General features: G+C 36.8%; 1 long non-coding RNA gene across 1 annotated transcript; it reads left to right on the top strand.

Moving 5' to 3' along the window:
- Window positions 1–19,878: 19,878 nt before the first annotated feature.
- Window positions 19,879–22,428, top strand: LOC130013978 (uncharacterized). Its single transcript, XR_008788949.1, has 4 exons — window positions 19,879–20,113; window positions 20,355–20,487; window positions 21,420–21,624; window positions 22,315–22,428. It is a non-coding gene; the product is annotated as an uncharacterized LOC130013978 (long non-coding RNA).
- The last annotated feature ends 1,374 nt before the right edge of the window (window positions 22,429–23,802 follow it).

Here is a 23,802-nt window from a genome sequence, read left to right on the forward strand (position 1 = left end):
TTAATTTTATAGTAATGCACTTGTAAGTTCAATTGTTTGGCATTCATTAATCCAAAATCCAATTGTCGACCAGTTGTAGGCAATGACCCGATGATCTAAACAGACAAGGTGCGATGAACCCAGTGGGTACCCTCCCATTTCGACTACGCCCCATTTCGACTACAGCTTTATAACAACAGGTTATACGTTTGGTGGTTTTATTATCCTTACTTATATACCCTATCTATAGCTAAAATAGATTCTTCCAAAAACACATCCCATTTCGGCTACAGCGTACAACAGATTATACAGTCTAGATTCTTCCATAAAAACATATAAGATTTATTGACATAATTGGAAACAATATGTCAATAAATAGATCGTTCGCACTTCTTAATATTTCCAATTATGTCAATAAATCTATAGAGGTTTGGATGACTGCTGAATGGAAACCTTCTAGGTTGTTTTATTCCTGGGTCCAGCAATTTAAAGGTGGTTCCATAAACAAACAGGAAACTAGTATTGGTAACGTTATCATTAAATTGATAGGCGTTGGTGATGTTTGGAGTTTCCTTTATTATCGACATCCAGGTTTCCTGTTCCAAATGGGCTTGTAATAATGCTAAACCTACTACTCTGCTAATCCAAGTCCTAACTTTTTTCATCTTCTTTGTATTGTACTGCAAGTCCTAAAGCTTGAACTTTACGCCACATACACCCCGAAAAATAAAACAAAACATCCTTCACATCCACATCAAATTCTACAGTAGCAGCTTGGATTGCAGGTAGTTCAAAATCTGTTTGAATGGTGGCTGGTGTTAAAGGTTGATTTAACAAGTCTTCTACACAAGACTTCAATTTCACAAACAGGCGGCAGTAGTTTGTCTTCACCGATCAGGTAGTAACGCAAACGCAAGTGGATACATCACATTTCCACCTCTAGCATGAATAACGCACAGATGGTTCCATAACAAGGAGAATGCTGAAAAGGTACCATCCGTATATAAAACGTCGGTGTTCTGCAGCAGCGTAAGTTGAGCATCTATCTAAAATACCACCATCCTGTCATCTTTACCATTTTCAAATAATAAAAATAGTTTTTCGTCATTCGTCAGTGACCATGGGCAGTCTAGTAATGTCGTAATATGGTCTCTGCGACCATATTGTCTCTATAGCTGATTATTGGTTTCACATATTTTAGAGAAGTCATATCTCACGCACGCAAATTGAATGAGTGATAGGTTTATGTATAAAAACAATGACAATTTGATAAAAAAAAAACACTGGTTATGTAAAACTAGATTGTCAAAATGTCAATCAAATTCTCTCTTGTTCATGAAATGTGTTTGATGGACCAAATCGGGTAATGTTCTCCACTCGATCTTCGGGGTATGGGGGATATTTATTATATCTTTGGGAAATTGGCACCAAGGTCAGTCTATAACGTAAAGCAATTAGGGTGTAAGCAGATGTAAAGGGTGTTGGGCGAAATTCATTACAGCCCACTCATAAATGAAAATACAGTATGTTCTGATTGTCGTGTTTATAAAATATAGACTGATGTCCTAGTGAATGAAACTGAAGTCGTTTGCTTGGGACATAGTTCTAAATAATGTTTACGTACCACTAATGTTGGAGTTCGAATTGTTTTATACATTCAATGGCGCAGGATAACAATTATTTTTGTTTTGGCTGACACAAAAAAAGACAAATACTAATGTATTAATATTGCTAGAATTTTTGTTCTTATAATTAATACTAGCATTATATTGTATTAATTAATATATCTGACAAGTTAGTAGATTCACATATTTGTACGTAAATCAAGTTAGCGAATGAGTGACAGATGGTTACATAAAAAAGGGTTATAATGTGGTAAACATTCAATTCTAGGTTGATAACAGATATCTCATGGGAAGTTTCTCCAGAAAATTTCCATTACCATATAAGGGTGGGTCAATTAACCAATCTCTCTAATTATTTACATCATATTTGACCAATTAGATAATTGAAGGTCCAAAACCCAAGCTACAAAACTATCATATTTGTGAGCAATCTCCAGACAGCAGACAGGTTCTGGAAGGGAAAAGATGTAGCAGTTTCTATATCAGCAGACTCGCCCAGTGAGCCTGGCTGGTTAGTGTTTGAGAATGACTTTAGTATTGTAATCTTTTCTATGCTTGTATCCATGTATCAGGCTATGATACATAAAATGTAAAAACGAACTGTTGCATTGTTATTCCTGGAAAGACAAACGTCTTAAGAAAACAGTAAATGCACAACGTGAGGGGGAAGAAAAACGACAGGTGAAAATACTAGACGATCACACGGCTACTAAAATATGTAGTAAGAAAAGATGCATGGGTCGTACGTAGGATGTGGCGACCGGTTTGAGAAGTTCCGTTCACCACGTCTGACGAAAGACTCATGGTGCTACATAAAATTGTAAATGATTAGTTCAAAAGGTTAGATTAAGATTACTAGTAATAGATGTTTATAATAATAATAATAATAACATGGGTAATGTTTATACAAAACAGAATACAAACTTGGAAATTTGATAGTTAAGTTTATGAGGTCAACGTTACTTTACAGACATATGATGAATAATAATAATAATTAATAATAATATGATTAAGATATACTAATGACCGATTGATATTAAAACAAAGTTTTAAATTAATAATAGTTAGTTCTTGATCTGATGGCAATAACATGTTTTGATCTGACGGATGAAATGCCCGCCCAACCAATCATCACAGAAGAGTGATATGAATTCTTAGAAATCAGAAGAGTTGTGACTAACGAGAAAGTCTGCTTCGAACAAAGGGAAGGTGTTATTGTGAGACTTATGGTAGTTGAAACAGATCAGTAGAAATCCAAGACGAGGAAATGGTTTACCATGTACCAAATTGAGAATTCCTGAAACAGAATTTAAGTCCAGTGTTATAATGTTTAGAAATTGGGAATACTTATATAAGTATATGGTTTAGCAAATGGGAAGTTTTTAAGGAGTCTCGTACCTGATAATTTCGCATAAATCTTAAAGAGGGGAGGCGTTGTAGTAATATTGGGTAATTTATGCAGAGTAATTACATTAGTTGAAGGAATATAACTGCACCAGAGGACATGATTTATGATTTGATAAATACATATGTTAACTATCTTCGCCATTGTCAAATATTAACTTTGGTTTGAGATTATTTGAAAACGCAATTAAATTGACCATGAAATATTGTGAAAATAACAAGAATTTGGGATCTAGGACAAATTCTTATGGTCCAGATCACTTATGACAGGGAAAATTACCATTACGTCATTAGGCTTAGTAACAAATCATCATAATCAACAACGTAATAGAGAGAGAGAGAGAGAGAGAGGGAGAGAGAGATCATGTAGACCCGTAGAGAATAATTGATAGCAGAAGTCCAGGTATAGAAAATGCCAGACCTGTGCGGCGTTAGATCGACAAACATTGAGTGAGAGAGAGAGAGAGAGAGAGAGAGAGTGGAAGAGAGAGAGAGAGATCATGTAGATCCGTTGAGAGATGTCGTTAAGGCTGAAGAGACCAAAGAGACACCATCTGGATTCAGAATGTCCCGCTAGGTCGTAGGAGACAATATGATGTGGGTAGCCCGACTGTAAACTAGTTCTGCTAAATGGTGGGGTTGAGAGAGTAGAGAATGACTTTTATTGTAATCTATGCTTGTAACCTATGAATCGAGTGCTTGATAATAAAATGTTAAAACGAACTATTGCATTTTATATGTATCTATGTATATCCTAGAACACGAAGGTCTATTTTATGTGATTTTTTTAAAATAAAGACTGGAATTTAATCATGATTTTTGATGAGTTTTTCTCGGAATTTTCATATTTTTCCTGTCTGTCTCTCTGCATGCTGGGTGATCTACCTGCTAAATTTAGGGAGTGAACCTTGCAAATCTGTAAAGAATGTGATTCTATGTCAAAGGGGTATTAACTTTCTAAAGTCGAAGATTTTCATAAGATTTGACATTATTTTTTTTTTCAATAGCTCAGCGACTGATGTATAGACTGTGTACAGGCTCTAAACCTTCTGGTAATTGTGATGAATTAAGCACTAATGTGTCAACATACTGTTCACAAAAAATTGCTTTGATCCATTTAGTAGGTCGTTTTATAGAATGATTTGATTAAAGTGCCTCGTACTGACATTTAGTTTAGTATTTTATTATTTATCATTGTGTGTTTTTTTTTCAAGTTTTAAGATTTTAAGTATCTTATAAATTTGAAATGTAAATGATGTGCTATTTAAGAGTCTATTATTGATATAATGTCTTCCCGAGAATACGCTACAGTCCGTCACACATAAAATCACACAGAACAAAACCTCGTTTCTCTATCAAACAAAGCTATGACACAGCCGACATCAACAAGATATAATTAAATAATATGAAAATAATATGGTATTATATACATTATATGTGAAGATTCGCCTTGAATTGTCTTTAAGAAAAATCGCTAGCCTGGAGGTCGGGTGTTCGATCCCAGCATTGGCCGAGAAACTTCATCCAGATTTTCCGGCGTGGTTCCCCCTTGTCAGTGATGCAGGGCGGAGGGCTGACAAGGACAGCTGTCTAGTCGTTCGGATGGTCCGAAAAAGCGAGGTCCCGTGTATACATTGGAATGCACGTAAAAGATCCCTTGACAGTTGGAATTCGATATAAGAGTAGGCCGTAGTGCCGCTGTCCGGGCAAAAGTTCCCTCATAGCACACTGTATGGCGTACGCCCGTCTTCATTAGCCCAGTTCGGAGCAGAAGAACAGTAGGACGTTAAACCCCATTTCATTTTCTTTAAGAAAAAAATAACATTTTACTTCACAATGGCGGTTTCAAACCGTTTACCATTTGTTTTATTAGAAAGGATTTAGTAGGGGAGTTCTGTGATAAACAAGGCTTGTTTTATTAGAAAGAATTTAGTAAAAATTATTGATAGTTTTCTGTGTAAAACTTGTTTCATTGGAAAGAATTTCGTTTAAATTGTTGGTCGTTTATTATGTAAAAACATCTTTCAATAGAAAGGATTTAGTTTACATTATCGATAGTTTACCATGTAAAACAGGTTTCACTAGAAAGGGTTTAATTTATCGATCGTTCACTCTGTAAGACTGGTTTTAGATTTAGTATAGATATTACATAAACGTTGTCTATATTATTTCACGAAAATACATGACGTTGTTTTCACAATTATTTTCTATTTGATGCAACAAAGTTTCAAAAGTAAAAAAGTAAGTAAGAAACATTTACATAATACATGAAGTGTCATATATTCACGACCGCTGATATTTGTTAAATTATGTCACGCCCGACGAAGAAATAAAACATTTATAAAAGCACACAAATTCTTTGCGAAGATGTTCCTATGGGTTAACACGTCTTAGTAAACAAAGACCTATTTTGGGTTGAGATTACATCCGCTTCAAACCGCCAGGTGTTCTAGTTAAAATGTCAGGCCTTGCACTATTCTAAATAGTAATCCAGCCACTTGACATCCCCAAAACAGTTCTGGGAAGAGACTCCGACAACTTGGCATCCCGTATAGTCTATATTTCTGAAACCATCGGCAATACTCTAGGCCGTTTGAATAAAGCCCAGTTGGACACACTTGCGAGATACAGTCTACGAGTTAAAACATTCAGCGATCTGACACCCCGAGAATTGCTCTAGAAATAGATTATTTACACCGGATGTGATGCGGATTGTATCTCTTTCCAAAATAGTTCAAGAGACAGGGATCAGATAAGCCAAAGCAGTCTCAAGCGAGTCGTTACCTAGGTGTATTAGCTAAAGTGGTGCCAAAGGGGGTTATAAACATTATCGATTCCCAGAACCCCCCTTCAACAGAACATTCAGTCATTCAGAAAAAAAGGAAATATTATGCTAATTTTTATTCAGTGTGTAATGTATGGTTACCTATCCTTATCATTCAGGAATTTAACAAAATGTCTTTAAAAACCTAAATAAAACTAAATGAAAAACAAAGTCAAAATCAAAAGTAAAATAGAAAGCAAAGTAAAACTAAGAGCAAAAGTAAAAGCAAAAGCAAAGGTTAAATCAAAAGAAAAAAAAATCAAAAAAGTAAAAGTTAAATCAAAAGTAAAAGTTCAATCAAAAGTAATACCAAAATGTAAATTAAAATCAAAACACAAATGAAAACTAAAATCATTTTTTTAAAAAAGGAATTTGAAATGTAAACCGAAAGTAAAAGTGAAACGGAAAATAAAAATATTTGTCAGCCTATCGCTATCATTCAACTTTTTTTTATTCAAAAGTAAAATAAATATTTTTGGTCAGCCTAATGCTATCATTCATGTCACGTGATTAAACGGTCTTGACCCAAATCGGTAACCATCGGCTATTTCACACCGCTTCGACTCGCCCGATGTTCTTCCTGCTCTAAGATTTGAGAACCCCAGATTTGTTCGTTAGCAGAATAAACCAAACTTTTCACTTCACCAGCCACGAGCGACCATGCACCACCACCTTTTGAATCGAGAAAGTACTGCACGAGCGTGTATCAATCCTGATGTTGTCCGGACCGAGTAAGTTTCCCCGTGTTGAGTCAAATTAGGCCGCAGGTTCCATTCCTTGTTCCTTCAAGTTTCAGCCTTGCGACCATTCTACCCCCAGAACTCGTAAACTCTCAGGTTGCCCGAAGCCACCATCGCGCTGTGGAACGAGAAGAGGAAGAGGGATGGCCGGGAAGGAATTCCTCGGGACTGTCGAGGCGTGGATTTGCGGCCGAACCGCGCCCACGATTTTTTCACGCCTCACATTACACTGTGGATCCAGGTGAAAGTTGTTGGATTTAGCATCCCTGGCCATGAGTGGACGCTAAAAGATGAACTGGGTAGGACAGAAAGCCTTTGGAGGCGAAAAAATGGAGCCGAAATTTACTTTTGCACGGTGGTATATCCTAGAGACGACAGCGAAACACTAGTGTAGGAGGTAGTTAAGTGAGGCGAGACCTGGTACGGTCCTCGGTGGGGCAGTGAACTTTGGCAGAGAATTGGTTGGGCGAGTTTCTTGAGACGAACGATTCGCGGTGAAAGGTTGCCGGTCTCCCCTTGCTCGGTGTGTACACGGCGATTTTCTGAGAGCAAGAGAGTGTGTTTCGTGAAGCTCCAGACTACCCTATTCGTCACCGTCGTCGCGGCGCTTGCTCGAGGGGAAGGATGGAGCCCGAGACCGTATCCCCGCTCTGTCCTCTCACGACGTGTTTGTCTTCTCTCTTCGTCTCGGAGAATCATTTTGCCCGATCTCTCGTCCAGTCACCGCGCACTTTCGTACGATGCAATAAATGATGGAGACGGTGGAGCTAGGCTGACCCGGGGACAACTCGGCGCCTGGTCATAGCTCACGGACGTCTTCCTTAATGAAGACGTAGATGGGTGGGGCCAAAACGATCAAATACCGTCGTAGTACCGACGGCAAAATCTGTCGACCGGGCCGCGAACGAGGCTCGAGAACAGCGGTTATGGACACGTCCGTGGCGGCCTCGAGCAACCCGACGGTTTACGGGTTCCGTGGGTTGTATGTTGGCAAGGCTGAAACTTAGAGGAATCGACGTAAGGGCATTACGAGGAGTGGAGCCTGCGGCTTAATTTGACTCAACACAGGGCAATTCCGGACAGCGTCAGGATTTTAAGGCACACATGTTAATTTTAGTATGTATACAAATGTCGAATTAAGAACACTGAACAAAGAGCTGTTTGTTCTTCATAACGGCCCGTCATTTTAATCCAATGTTATTAACATATTAATCTGTGTATTAATCATAATCAATTTAAAGTTGTCTGAAATACCAATTTTTACTTTAGAATGGCTTTGCTGATATTTAGTCTTTATCAAACTTTGATCAAACAAACTGAACTTCCAATACATTATACATGATATTATTTACAGGTTGATTAATTAACATTAAAACATAAATCAGTTCTCGGCTAAGTTTTGTTTTTACAGGTATATATTCTCTCGTTATACATTTTATATCGTATCATTTGTTTGAGAAAGACTAGAGAAGCCTTGTTGAAATATTCCTCAGTAATATGGAGTAAAGGTATTCCACAGGATTGTGACCTGTGTAAAAGTTAGATCAAACAGTTAATTTTGAACAGCAAGTAGGGGATTCTAATTAGATAATTTTACAACTGATCAGAAAAATAATTAAAGCCGGTGGTCTTCATTTGTTTTTGTTTTTTGGGTTTTTTTTTTTGGTTTTTAAAGAATGTCTAAATTTTAACGGTTTAATCCCTGCTAAACTACGTTGAAATTGATTGCATAGAATGATTTTTAAATTAAATGATATCAGCGTGTTATCCTGGTCTGGGTTTAATCGGATTGAACGGGGCGCTTCAGAAGAATTTACGTGGTGCCGCCATGTATACATCGTCTGCAGAGGGTGGAGAGTGAAAAAAAAATCATTACCTTCTTTGTAGATACCATGTTTGGATTGATATACTTTTTAAGAGATCGAACCGTCACTATATTGTAATTATGACGGGAATTTTAAAATATCAATGATTCTGTCAATTATACAAAAATTTCAAAGATCACATTTCTTTTTCAAAATCTTTTAAAATGATAATATCGTTGCAACTACCCTTTTTTTCTAGGAAATACAAATATCCACTTCCCATGACAGGTTGGCTATAATAAGTCCCCATATTCCACGCACTGTAACCATAGGTATATTTTTGCCAATGTTACAGTGGTAAACGATCGTCACGATTATCGAGACACATTTTGGCATTTTATTAACGTAATAAAACCTACTTTTGTCACGTGTACCTGCCATCTACAATTTCTTTAGTAATTACAATTTACAATTGCTTGCAAGCGGATCAAGTTCAATATCGGGTTAAAAAGTTAAAATCCTTGCATGTGTCAGTTCTATTTCTAAGCCCATTTCTAAATCCAATTTAATACAGACCGGCATAGTAGTGCTATACATATTCACCCTGTTGTGTCACACTTTGTACATGTCAAATAAGTTCACCAATGAATTTAATCATTGATTGCAATTAGCTTTTACTAAAACGAAATACCTATTCGATCTTTTATAAACCCATGAAACAGATTTACTCATCGAATTTCCTTAGGTTGTCTAACCTTGAGAGATCACACTCTAAACAACGCGTAGGTTCATGAAATCTAACTATTTGCGAACGCTATTGTATTTGATTCACTTATGCGGGTATTAAACTATTTGTGTATATTTTGCATGGAGTAGACAACATGCTCTAATAATTTAATGTAAAGGTTTATATCTGTCTGTTAAGATACGACCAATAATACTTTCATTCTAAGTATCCGATGTCTATGCAACGGATGAAAATTTTGACTAAATTTTGAAAAACAAATTACACTTTAGATTATTCGAAATTAAAGGGCGTATAATGTAGCGGTATGCGTCGCTGGTTAGATGTAGAAAGCCCACGTGCCAAAAACTCCTCACAACGAATGTGTGACGCATACTCTCTCCTGCTACACATTATTTTAGTCTTGTGGTTGTCTAGTATTGTCTCTGGTTATATTTTTTATACGCCCACATTTTCATGTGGACGTATATTGTCGTCGCCCCTGTCCGTCCGGACGTCCGTCCGTCCGTCAACAATTGTTTGTGGACACTCTACAGGTCACAATTCTTATCCGATTTTGACGAAACTTGAAATATAGGTTTATCTCCAAAAGATCTCGGCTGCTTTCGATATTGGCATGCATCGGATCGAAACTTCATGGATTATGGCCCCTGTTTGTACGAAAAATCACGTTTTTAGTTTGTGGACCCTATAGAGGTCACAATTTTTATCCGATTTTGTTGAAACTTGAAATGTAAATTTATAACCCAAAGATCTCGATTCCTGTGGATATTCGCGCATATCGGACCGTAACTTCCTGAATTATGGCCCCTGATTGTACGAAAAATCGCGTTTTTAGCTTGTGGACCCTATAGAGGTCATAATTTTTATCCGATTATAAAAACCATATTATCATATCACCGTTACACCCTAAGGACGGCTGAGTTCAAATTTCGTGAAAATCGGCCCAAAATTGACAGAGAAAATGGCCGCCGTTCGTTCTCAAATAACGTAAAAATATGGTATATCAAGGTTGTGGACCCTATAGAGGTCACAATTTTTATCCGATTTTGTTGAAACTTGAAATGGAAGTTTATAACCCAAAGGTATCGGTTCCTTTCGATATTCCTCTGTTGATTTCGACCACCGTTTTACATAGCTTTATGTAAATGTCAAAATGAAAATATGGAGCAATACATCATTAATATATTCTGTCATGTAATATTCAACAAGTATAACACTTAACAATGATACATTATTACAATTACCACGGTGTAAGACAGAGATCTATATTGGATCGAATTTTTATTTTGTCTACAAAGGAATACGTAATATTCAACAAGTATTACACTTAACGCGATAATTGCATATTTTCTAAGAAAGTTAAAGCATACTTATTTCAATATCTATTACTTAATAGGTTGTCAAATCACTACTATACAATCATAGGAATAATTCTAGAACTTAAAATTCATTCACATAAAAATTTGAAATAATTTCTCCTGGGCGAAGTTATTTGAAAATTGTATCATTTCTTGTCACTGGAAAGCTAAGTCTACACAATGAAAGCGGGTATTGTCTCGATTGTCAAGGTCCGTTGTTAATGTTGCCTTGATAATAATACCGTAAAAAGAAAATTATATATTTGCCAATTTCTCAACTGACACAAGCGAATTATCGGAATTAAGATTATTCTTTAACAAGGTAGAAATGTGTGTATAGATGCCATGGAAAGCAGTTTTGCTTGTAACTGCATCATATTCACTTATATTCTTTTAAATGATAAATTATAAATACTAATGTTCTCCTGAATAAAATACTGTTTAAACTATTTTAACATATGACTTTGAAAAAATTCAATTATCACTTTAACAATGATACAATATTACAAACATCATGGTGTAAGAGATCTATATCCGTATTACAATTACGAATGGTGTAGCACTATGCAGTTCGGCAACTAAAATCAAATATGCAGTGCTATGAGTCGCTGTTTAAGTGTGGAAAGGTTACATAGGTTACAAGCATAAATTACTTTTAACGTCACTCTCTCTCTACCTCTCGACCCCAACCAACTTGCTAGGGCGCGTCTATCGTCCTCTCTTAAAATTTGTCAGGTGTCTAAATGATGTCTGTTTCCCAGCCTCTCAATCGAGGAGAATATTAATGATGTCTAGAGAAACTTAATCGCACTCGTTCTTATAACATGAAATGGGGTTTAACTTCATATTCTGCTCCGAACTGGGCTAATGAAGTCGAGCATACGCCATACAGTGTACTATGAGGGAAATTTTGCCCAGACAGCGGCACTACGGCCTACTCTTATATCGAATTCCAACTGTCAAGAAATCTTTTACGTACGCCAATGTGAACACAAGACCACGGGTTTTCATCCCATCCAAACGAATAGACAGTTGTCCTTGTCGGGCCCTCCGTCCTGCTAGCGAGCCAACGTCTTACCAACTTAGCCACCGTGACTCCCCGCTCGATCTTATAAAGAGGATATGTGCATAAGTCATGGACTGAACCCCGGGAAAGATGCCAGTAAACTACCCAAGAGCGCTAGTTATATATTTGCTTGAAGATTAATGTCTTTAGCTGTGACAAAAATGAAATGAAATGAAATGGAGTTTAACGTCCTACTGTTCTGCTCCTAACCTTTATCTGTGACTTAAAAGTGTTTCGGATCTTTTGATGTCTATGGAAAGTATGTTCCATAAAACTACAACACATCGCAGAAAAGCACGATCTCCATACTTGGTTCTTCATTTTGATGGCACTGCCAACTGTAGATGATCGGCTATCTTAAAGCTCGCGATGGTTGATAAAAGGAGAACAGATCTTGAAAGTTAATAACTTGAAATTTATTCGAGCACAAATTGTAAGCCAATGTAAGCTCTTAATATGTAATATGTTCACGGATATTTGTGTGAGTTATAAGTGTGGCGGCAGTGTTCTGTACACGATGTAGGTGATCAAGCTTTTGAGATTTACACCGTAAAGGAGACTATTTCAGTAGTTCAATCTAGGTGTGACAAATGCCTAAATCAAACGTTTCGTGTAGACCGTATCGATATATTTCCTAATATCGATATATTTCCTAATATCGATATATTTCCTAATATATTTCTTCATTGAGTTTCATGATATGACTGGTCATCCAGCACTTAATATCTTCAATACATTTTGAAAGTGAATTGAAAACATTTGGGTTGTTTGCGTTCAGTGGACGGAACCCCAAATGCAGTTGGGTTTCGTCTGTGTAAAGGTGGAAAGGAACGCCATATGATCTAGCTATATCTCCTACAGACAGAGTGTATATTGTAAACAGTATGGGACCCAGGACCAATCCTTGTGGAACTCCAAAACCCAATTCAGACTTTGATGACCCAACACCATCGATCACCACCGATTGGAAACGGCCAGAGAGATAGGATTTCATCCATACGAGGGCATCATCAGTTATTCCTATCCGCCTTTCTAGAGTATGCAACAGGAAGTCATGATCGATTGTATCGAAGGCAGCTGATAAGACTAATAAAACCAATATGGCTGCCTCGTCAGAATCAAGATTCTGGCGAATGTCATTCTGGACACATAGTAATGCAGACTCGGTATCATATCGTTATTTGTAGGCAGATTGTATCTGATTGACCAGCTGCTCAGACGCTACCCTGGATTTAAAGCCAGTGTACTAATATGGGCACTTGATTTTTGTCCACGTATCTTAAAAAATGGGATTACAATATTTGGATTACCAGACTATGATTTCGGCAATACTATATACCGGAAAACAACCGGAAAACAACATTTTATACTGAATACCGGAAAACACCGGAAAAACACTAAATACCGGAAAACACCCTAAATAGGTAACCCGGAGCCTGGTCCTCTTTGTGCGGTTTTGAACCAAGTGAGCGCCGATGAAGGAAGGTCAAAGTCATTACGATGTTCGTTTTACAAACAGCCCCCCACCCCCCAAAAATAATTCCGATTTTTTTTTCTCCCAAATTTTTTTGACGAAAAAAAATTTCTGTCACAAAACAAAAATTTCGAATTTTTCCGAAAAATTGGTTTTACAAAAAAACATTCCGTAGAAAATAATTCTACAGAGAAAATTACTGGAAAAAAAATGGATTTTGTTTTGAGAGAAATTAGGGAGAAGAAATTGTTAAGAAAAATCTGAAAAGAAATTTTTCTTTGACCGTAGGCGATCGCTCGCTTGTATGTTAATGAACTTATTTCATCAGCGCTCACCTGGTCCAAAACCACACACGAGGACCAAACTCCGGGTTACTAAATAGCTACCGGAAAACTTAGAAGAGTAAACTGTGCCCGAGATTTTTTTAGAGAGCGCGCCGCGCCGCTCCGGGAGGGATCAGTGTGGGACGGGGGTGGAATTTCCAGTCACGTGATGAACATAGATCTCCCGTTCCTTAACCCATATTATTTCCACAGTCATTGTCATTAATCACAAATTACGGGATGATATACGAAAATGCAGGTTTACTTTGAAATAGTGCAAATGATACTTTTCCATCTACAATCTTCAGATCAAAGGATGCAAGTTCTTACACTGTGCAGCATAATTTGTGCAACAGAAGACATCTCGAATATCGATTGTCTGAAAAAACATTTTCTCCGGGACATTTTGTTCCGAATATGCATTCGGTGTAAGTCTTCAGCCACCAGGAAGTGGTTAACATAGTAATGTTTTATTACGATAGTAGTACATAAAACAAATTGGTTGCATAAGGTTTCTTGGGGGGAAAGTAGCCTCATCGGTTAGAGTCCTCTATTTCACAAACAATTGCTTCCTTGAAAATTTATCGATCAACCCTTTTCACAGACGTCCAGCTTACCACTTCCCGTCAATGCAGTAAGATAGAATATGTAGTTTTCTCATGGACAATTGGGCGAAAGTTGGGGTTTTCTCAAGGAAAACTGATCAACAAGTTGGGGAAAAAAGCTCGAAAAGTAATCCAGAAACAAATCCTGTGTGCGGCCCTCGGAATATGATGGAATATGTTGAATATTATTATGGTTCAAGTGATTATATTTGACCCTGGAATGTAAGTAAGCTCAGCAACAAGTAGATTGTTAGCCATTCCAATGAGATGGATAGCTCTTGGAAAGGATAGACACTTTTCAGATTACAGCCTGTCCGAGAATTGCGTGGCATCCATTTCGTTTGGTGATTAGGACACATAGCGGTTAAACTCGAACTATTCAGAGATTTATTAACTCGCTTTTGATGATACTTGCTGTTTTATGATGCGATTGTTTGTTTCCTAGGCAGGAGTTGACCTAGTCGGGCCTTCCACTAATTCGTACCACCCTGATGCCAGCGTTACTGGTAAGGATAAGGAGACCGGCGCAACCGGCATATAATGGGGCCCTCCGAGGGCAGTGTTTAATCTAATGAAATACTGAAACACTGAAATCTACTGAAATTTATTGAAAACTAAAATTCAAATACAAAATAAAATATGGTCAATGATGGAGGTAGACCGATTGCGTCTTTTAAAACATTCAAAACATAATAGGCATCAACAAAATTTTGGAGAAAAAAAATGGGAATTTTTTTTGTTTTTTTTTTGGTTTTTTTTTTGGGGGGGGGGGGTATTTGTAAAACGAACATCGTAATGACCTTGACTTTCCTTCATCGGCGCTCACTTGATCCAAAACCGCACACAGAGGACCAGGCTCCGAGTTACCTATTTAGGGTATTTTCCGGTATTTAGGATGTTTTCCGGTATTTAGGATGTTTCCGGTATTTTGTGTTTTTCCGGTGTTTTCCGGTATTCAGTATAAAATGGTGTTTTCCGGTTGTTTTCCGGTATTTTCTGATTGTTTTCCGGTGTTTTCCGGTATATAGTATGGCCCCTATCATTTCATTATCCGATGGTACTATACAAAGTAAACTAATTCATTATTTAAAAAAAAGAGTATATCTCATTAGCTTGGTTCTCGTTGTCACTTGTACCAACTAACGACTTATTTACATTAACCAGGGCATCATTTAGAGAACCCAAATAACCTATACAGTATATAGGCCGTATAGTATTATAATGATAGTATTATAATGATAGTATTATAATGATACATTATTACAATTATCATGGTGTAAGACAGAAATATCCAATATATATTTTGTTTACAAATGATATACGTTATTGTGTTTTATCATGGTTGTTTATTCACAATATCTATGACATAATACGTGTATAATTGACATGTTATAAAGCCTGAGAAGAACTTTATAACTTTATTAGAAAAAAGGGCGGGTTCTTGATCATTTTCAGATTTGTTACTACATTTCATCCATATATTTTTCTACATTTGATTTGTAGTAGCCATATTTGTACAGAGCAAGTAGCCTACGAGGAGAGATACACTACAAAATGTGATTTTTTTAAATGGGGTTGGAGTCGATGCACAAGACATAGGTAAGCTACTGAGATGGTGATTTTATTTTAGCTTAATTAACTGTACTAAACAAATTGTTCTAGAAATAGTAATCCTTCAAGACCTAGAACTAGTTCTGCCATGGAAATGATTCGAGGGACTTCATATATGCGTGTTATCAAAATCATAATAGCTAATAGAAAAGCAGTATTGGTTGCCCATGATTGTGTAACGATAGCCAGATGTACGCGTCACCTAAATACAATCATACCCCACACTTTGAAATAAGAAACAAATTTAGGATCATGTACGGCATTACTTTATCCGAAGTTTGACTGAAGTCTGACTTGGTGTATGCACCGCTCTAACTTTAATTCATTGTATGTGTGTAATTCAATCATTGTCAAACATTAAAGTTGGTACGGTAATGTCTGTTCCGGGAGTTCCACCTATAAAGTTTAAACTCCTGGAATAAAAACACCATACCAACTTACTTGTTTGACAAAGATAGAAATACATACATACAATGAAATATGTATTTTTTAGAATACTATATAGTACTAGAAGTTTTTGCTGCACTGGTTGGAGATCTGTTGGTTCTGATCTGGCGTGTGATCATGGTAAATATATTTTATATCTGTATTATCTGTCAGTAGTAAGGGTGTGCTTTATCACACTAAGAATAGAGTTATTAGTAAAGATGAACGTAGTTATTTGCAATTGGGGGCGTTGCCATTCTTGTCTATGGTACGCATGAGCTAGATCTATTTATTAAGGACAACTCAAGTTTCGTTAGGGTTAGGGGAAGCGTTACGGCTAGAAAGGTTAGGGTTGGGATTAGCGCTAGCCCTGTTTACATCTCGTGAACTTTGACCAAACTTGAAGTTGGCCTTATCAAATAGATCTAACCGTTTGCATGGAAGGGGGGGGGGGGGCATTTAACTTCGCGATCACATGAACTCGTGACGTGTCAGCCGCTTTACATTTGATATAAGGGTGTTGATTACTGAATTACTGCAACCTTGCTGCACATGATCCAAAAACGTCCGTTCTGATTCCATTTTCTTTTCTAATTTGAAGAAATTATTTGTTGACATACATGTATGTTGGGATAATTGATAATGCTTTTGATTTGTTTCATTGGTGGTTTTTTGATTACTGAATTTCGGAAAATTTTATGTTTTAATTCGCAGATATTATTTTTCAATTTTAATTTTTTTAAGCTACTTAATTTCTAGTAATTATGTATAATTTGATTTGAAGAATAGTTTTTTTAATTCGATGGTATTGTTCTTTAGATTGTTGAAATTACGGAATTTGAAAACAATTTATATGTTAATTGGCAGATTTTTTTTAACAAGAAATTAATTGAAATCCGGCATGTTTTATTTTTTTTATTTCTTTTGATGTGGCGAAATTGTTGAAATTTAGGAGGATTTTTTTTAATTTCATGAACTATTTACAAATAATAAAAAAAACTTGTCAAACACTCGTTTACACGAAGGTCTTGGTTACAATATGTTGATGGGTGTAATGGATGATCATGCAATTGGTAGCCGGGGATTGGTGCCGAAGGTGTGTGTGCTTGGGGGGGGGGGGTATTACCTTTGACACGAAGGACATGGTTACAGTGGGGTGGGTTTATTGGCTAATCACGTAATTGTTAGGTGGTGATTGATGCGGACTTTTACGTATCGACAGATGTTATAAACGCTTCGTGCCATCTTGACACGTGAAACTGATTTTAATATCAACCTGTCCGCTATCGACACCCCTGGTTGTCCTGATGGCATTCATTAGCCATTATGTAACATCAACTTGTGGCTGGCCTGTTTTATTTAACTTCCTTTGTCTTATAAGCAAACTGTATTGAATGTTAAATCTGATATGATGCAGTAGCCAGATATGTAATGAGATCCTTGTCTGGAAGGGTTTATAAACCCAGAATACAAACGAATCAGCAGAGGAGGCTAGGCGGGGGCGTCTAGAAGTTAACTTGGGACCAGGCAGGTCTCGAGTTAAGACCGGATAGTGGCCATGTAAGTAAGTCGGGGGTTGGCACGCTGTGCCAAGCCAAGCTAGGACCATGGCTCCTTCAACACAAGCTAATTACGGAGTCTTAAGTTTTGTACATGATAAGCTGAAAGAAGAATAAAAGAAATAATTTGAAGTTAAACCAGTGTTGTCGTCAAGAACCTGATATAAAGACCCATTACTGTTACAGAAAAGGTGTTGGTGGGGGGGGGGGAATTTACACGAAGGACATGGTTACAGAGGGGGTGGGTGTATTGGCTTATCACGTAATTGGTAGGTAGGGATTGATTGGGGTATGAACGAACACGTGCGTCCAATTAATTTGACGACCTCCAATTTATTGCGCGTGATAGGCATGTATTCCGTTTATACTCCAAACATATTTTTTTCTGTTTGATAATCTGCCAATATCTTGTACACTACCCATAAACCCTAGTCTAGACACGTTAAAAATATCGAAATGTGGTCGAAATGTCACAGACGAAGAAATGAGATGTATAGGGATTAAGAGTATAACATTATCTGGAATTGCCATTGGTATTACATTATGGTCTTTCAGACATTAAACTATAATATATCACCCCGATTGGTATTACATTATGGTCTATTACACATTAAACATTGTGTATTTTATATTTTAGCTATATGTGATAACAAGATTAATCCATCAGCTTGTAATAACTATTTCCCCAGCTCCCATATAAAATATAGTGATGGGAGTATTCAAAGATATATATATGGTACATGTCCAAATCCTGAACAATGTAGCTGTCCAAAAGATGGTTTTTATTCAGCTGGCCCGACGTGTGAGAGTATGTATTCATAATTTTCCGTTTTCTTAATTGTCATTTATTGTTAATTTTTTTAGTTTTTTTTTTAATTCTTTAATATTCAATAATCACGTTGATATAAACGAGCGAGGAAAGCTTAGACATCACCTTCAATAAGCGTAATGAATTTCAACAGTGTTTGTTCCGATCAACGAACAAAATGCAATATATAATTAAATGGTCAAAATGTTGTTAATTAACTTTCAGATAGTAATTTACATATCTATAGTCTTCTCATATACGAATCCCAACAGTTACAACAGACTGCATGAAAAGTAAAATGTGATATAAACTAACAGATACTGTAAAATGTGATCCGAATTCAATAGTAATCAGGCATCTAATAATTTTGTCATTGATACAGTAGTATGATTTAGTATTTTCCTTCTATTTTTAAAGTTTGTTATTGATGGTATATTATGATTCAGTAACATATTTTCATTAAATTTTATAGTGTGCTCAGCTATTACGAACTGTGATCTGGAAACGTGTACATCATCATCAAACCAGAGGTGCTCTAGATGTGAAGGAGTTCGAGATGAAAAGCCTGGCTTTAGAGCTTATGTTGTTTCCAGTGATAAGACACGTTGTACAAGTTAGTATTTAATGTACAGGTATCAATATTGTATAATATATGACAAACAATATGTAGTGACGGGTTACGTGCTTGATAAGAGCATTCTTACCAGTTACAGAACATAATGGAATCATTTCTTCTTAATTGAGAATTTCACGTAGTTGAATAACTCTTCTTTGACGTTTGTATGTGTCGTTATATTTAGCAGAAGGCAGTGGCCTAGTCATTGAATAAATATAATTATATTCCTATTATTACAGAGGCGTGTTCTTGGCGATCTGATAGTACCCCATGTTATCCCGGAAGCTGTGCTAATGAACTTGCATCAAATTGCATATGTACGTCAGGATTTACAGGATCAAAATGCGATAAAAGTAAGTGTCGCTGCCGTTTCCATTTAAAATCAACAGAAAAACTAATGGCATAATCAAACAAACAGGTAGGTGATTTGTCGAAATCGATTTAAGAAAACAAAGTATCACAGTTCCACTAAGGTCTAGCTTGCTCCACAATTCTGTGTCTAATTTCCTGAATAAAAATATTATTCTGCTGAGTCAGCTAATGGTCCCAATAACGAATTATTCATTAGTAATTAATTCAGATGGCGTGTTACTAAGCAGTAAAACTGGTCTCTTCTCTTCACTACTAATTACGTTTGGTTCTTTTCTGCAGCATTGCATATTACGATTATACAGCAATGGTATTTACACTAGCAGCCGAAGTGGTCTCTGCACTAAGTAGATGGGACTGTTTTCAGCAGCATTGGTATTCACATTAGCAATGACGCATGTCAAATATATTCAAAGAACAGTTACTAAGTTACTTATAAATAAGACTAGTCATCAATTCCTATTGTATATGATTATTGAGTACCGTAAACGTCAATCAGTTACTAGACAATTTATCTATTTCAGTAACTGAAAAACCGTCAATTAAAGAGAATATACTAAGTCTGACAGCAGCTAATAATGGTGGTACAACTGATGCACCAGGAAATACAAATATAGGACCAGTTCAAGATACTGTGTGGACTAATATGGTTAATCCTGTTAATATTCACTTTAGATTTACTGCAGATTACCAACAAGCTGTGCCTTCTCGACAGGAGTATGTCAAGGATTTTAAAGTTGGCATTATTAGTGCGAGTTTACGTCTGGAAAGGGGTAAAGGTCGTTGTAATATTAACTCATAAATACATCTCTCGCCTCTGTTTTAATCCAACACAAAACTGTAATTTCTTATTGGTTTTGTTTCCATTAGCATTAATATTCTTATTCCTATGACTCAATGTCCTATGGACCATAATTTAGTAATGCATTTGTTAACAGCACACCTTTCGATTGAAACCAACTTTTATTTATTTAATGCCAGTCATTTGTTCTTGGAATAATTGTTCTATTTCAGATGTCAATAATATTATTTCTCATCGTTGTGGTGGAACACAGAGTCGAAGTAATCCTAACCGGGGTGTGTTTACCTGTGAACAGACATTAACAGATTTATCTCAGTTATCTCTACCATTTAATCACAAGGATGTGTAAGTTTTCGTAAATAACTAGCATGATATAACACAACACAGGAACGAACGAATTAAAATGTTTTTCGGTCTTTTTGACATAACAAGAACATAACAATGTGTATGCGCTTTACTTCCCGTGTAACTAATTATTATGCTCAAAGGGGTAGAATACAGTAAAAGTCTTAAGCGCTTGAAGTCGTGGGTAAAGTATCTATATGCAGTTCTATGTAACTGCATATAGCAGGGTAGATTGGAAATAATTCTGATAATAACTGCCAGACATATTTAAATGTGTTGAATCTTGTGAAGGCAATACAGGATAAACAGGGGTGGATCTAGGAATTTTGAAAGGGGGGGGGGCGCCGCAAAATGAGGGCACTGACCGCGGAGACGGGGCACGCCGCTGAGAGGGTTTTTCTTTTTTTTTTGGGGGGGGGGCAAGAAAATTATCCGCCATTTCCTTGCATCTGTAGCCATTCCAAGAGCTATTTGGCTGATATTTTCGTCTAAGTAAACGTTCGGAAATCGTTGAAAAAGAGCCTTAAAATCGAGCAGAAAAGCCAGTTGAACATGGGAAAAAAGACGAATCTATTCCCTAGCCACTTCACTATTCGTTTGAAAGTGGAAGCATTAATTAGACCGGACTGGTGTGTTTGAATCGATGGTTTGAGTCATTTGGGATCACTGAAACGGGTTGGGAATGGACATATTTGGGTCTGAGAAAAGGCACTTTCAGCAGTAAAAAAGGGCACTGATGAAAATTAGCCCCCCCCCCCCCCTTGAATCCACCTCTGATAAAGTTATTGTCTTCTCTATTTAAGATTACATGTATTTCCTTTTTAAAAATTCAAGGAAGGTTGGTGAATTTACACTGTTGACAGATGTTTTTATGCAGATATTAAACCCAGTACTTGATATTCTGCAGTTAAAATAAATGTTGTACATTTTAGACTCTCGTTTTCGATGTCAGTTGCCAATGGTGGATTTGTTAAGATCGAAAATAAAGAAACAAACTTGGTGGAAACTGTATACCTACAAGGATTGACTCAAACCAATACATTTTCTATAACATTTGACACTGTAGATCCATATCATTGTACACCCCAGTCAGGATGTTCTCTAGATATGCTCTCTGATGTAGACTTATCTAAACAGGTACATAATTATATACTCTAGACCAATATTATTGTAGACCTTGAATAGAATATTGTCCAGCTAAGACACATATTATTGTATATCACAATCCATTCCGTGTGAATCCATTTCATTGTAACCCCATGAAGATGTCCTTTAGACGTACTTTGTGATGTTGGGATCTCAAAGAACAATTTAAGAGAATTTGCAGCATTTGGGCATATGGCTGGGATGAGGATGGTCGGGGTGGCGGAGGCATAGAATGGATTTAGTGTATACCAGAGTCTCAATCAGGGAGTAGCGCGTGGAGAGTACTCAGAGTAGATGTTCAGTTGCCTCACTACTTACTATGTTAAGAAATACTTTCCGTTCAGGTCCATATCATTGTAAATTCCCAACGATGCATTATTTATTTCATCCACATATTATCTTACCTTATACAGCTTCAAATGCATCCTTTAGAGTAAGTGCGGAATAACCCGATTCTGAGCAATTTAGTGGAACATTTGCCACTTTATAATTTTTACTCCCAGGCTAATGCTTCATAAGTACTTCTCCGTCGATGACGTTGTTACTTCTGAAATCAATTTAGACTGTTGGGAGAAGACCATTTCTTTTATTTAAATACCATTCACGGCGATATAATATCAACTAGAATGGCATGAGAATAAAGTATTCTAATCATCTAATCATAAATCATTTATTGTCTAGCGTACTAAACGTTTTTCATGGGACGGCTGGGTGGATGTAGATGCTGGGATTAAAGAATACGAGTATGAACTTTTTGAACTTCATCGTGTTGGTAATGAACTTGGTGTCAAGGCGAGGAAGTCGGACTCGAGAACTACCTCAGTGAGTATCATTATTATACAATGTTTACAATGACAAATAATGCTTCCGGCATCAAAGTTTCAGTAAAGTAATCTTGTGACACTATCCTGGTCCCATATCCCTAGAAAACGGCCAGTAACACAATCCTTCTTCAAGACACCGAAAAGTGAACTGTGCGACTAACCTAGCAGCGGTCTCCCAAAACCCCAGTATGTGTCACTATGGTGAAACTTCTCTAATCAGGACTTTCACGTTTTGTATAAAACTTCAATGGTCAATTAACTCTGGAACACTGTGTGGTTAAAACTATGTTTATATATAAACTACAGGAAACTACAACATCTATGATAATACATTATGAGTTATTATAATATCTACAGTCTGAGTTTAACAAGCGTTGGAATCAGATCCAAAGGCTGAAACCCTACATATTGCCTCTATCCCGGCCTCGAGCCAGAGGCAGAGAATATATTCTTCTAAAAACTCTGCATGATGTCTGTATCCCGGCCTCCAAGCCGGGGAGGTTAAACGCCCCTCCAGGAACGTCGTATGTTCTCCCGAGGAACATGGAACGGTGTCTGAACCCTGGCCTCTAAACCGAGGAGGCTGTGAGTATGCCTTCTAAGAAGCCCCGATGATGTCTGAAGTACAGTTAACCGCGCTCTTTAATATATAGAAAACGTACAGATACGTTAGCTATTAGGGCCCGGCAAATACCATATTTAAGTAAGTGTTTCATTTGAGCACCCCTTTTCATGAACATTGTTCATCTAATTGGACTAATCTGTGCACGAGATGACTGGACACCAGTATCTTACGTCGGGGAATAAATTGTGGCAGAACTGTCAGTCTAAGAAAGTTGGAGAATAATGCAAAGTAGTCCCCGTTGTCACTTGTAGCTAGCGACTCCAATACATTAAACAGAGCATCATTTAGAGAACATTTTTCTTTTTTACCAACAGTGTGTATAAAAAGTAGTTGAAAGCCAGTTTGTGGGAGATAAGGAATAAAAGATGCAATAAAAGCAAAAAATGAAATTGTTGACAAAGTTAGATAAAACCTAATAACGACAACAACATAAAAACCGAAATAATTAAAATGATAGTAAATAGGACTACAAAATGAAGTGCAAATATGCAGTTCTGGAAGATAAAGATAAACGTGTATTTTTAGATTAATATGCTTGTCATCGCGAAACTTTAACATTTTATTCTTTCAGAAAAGTGTTGTTGTTACATTCCCCGATCCCGCCGTATATTCTATAATTTTATCAGCCTATGATAAAGCTGGAAATTATAAGAAGGCCAGACGATTGGTAATATTTGATGACACGTCTGCTGTAACAACGACGTCTTGGAGTGTGCTTAG

This window comes from Patella vulgata, chromosome 8 (genome assembly GCF_932274485.2).
Source record: "Patella vulgata chromosome 8, xgPatVulg1.2, whole genome shotgun sequence".
Lineage (NCBI taxonomy): Eukaryota > Metazoa > Mollusca > Gastropoda > Patellidae > Patella > Patella vulgata.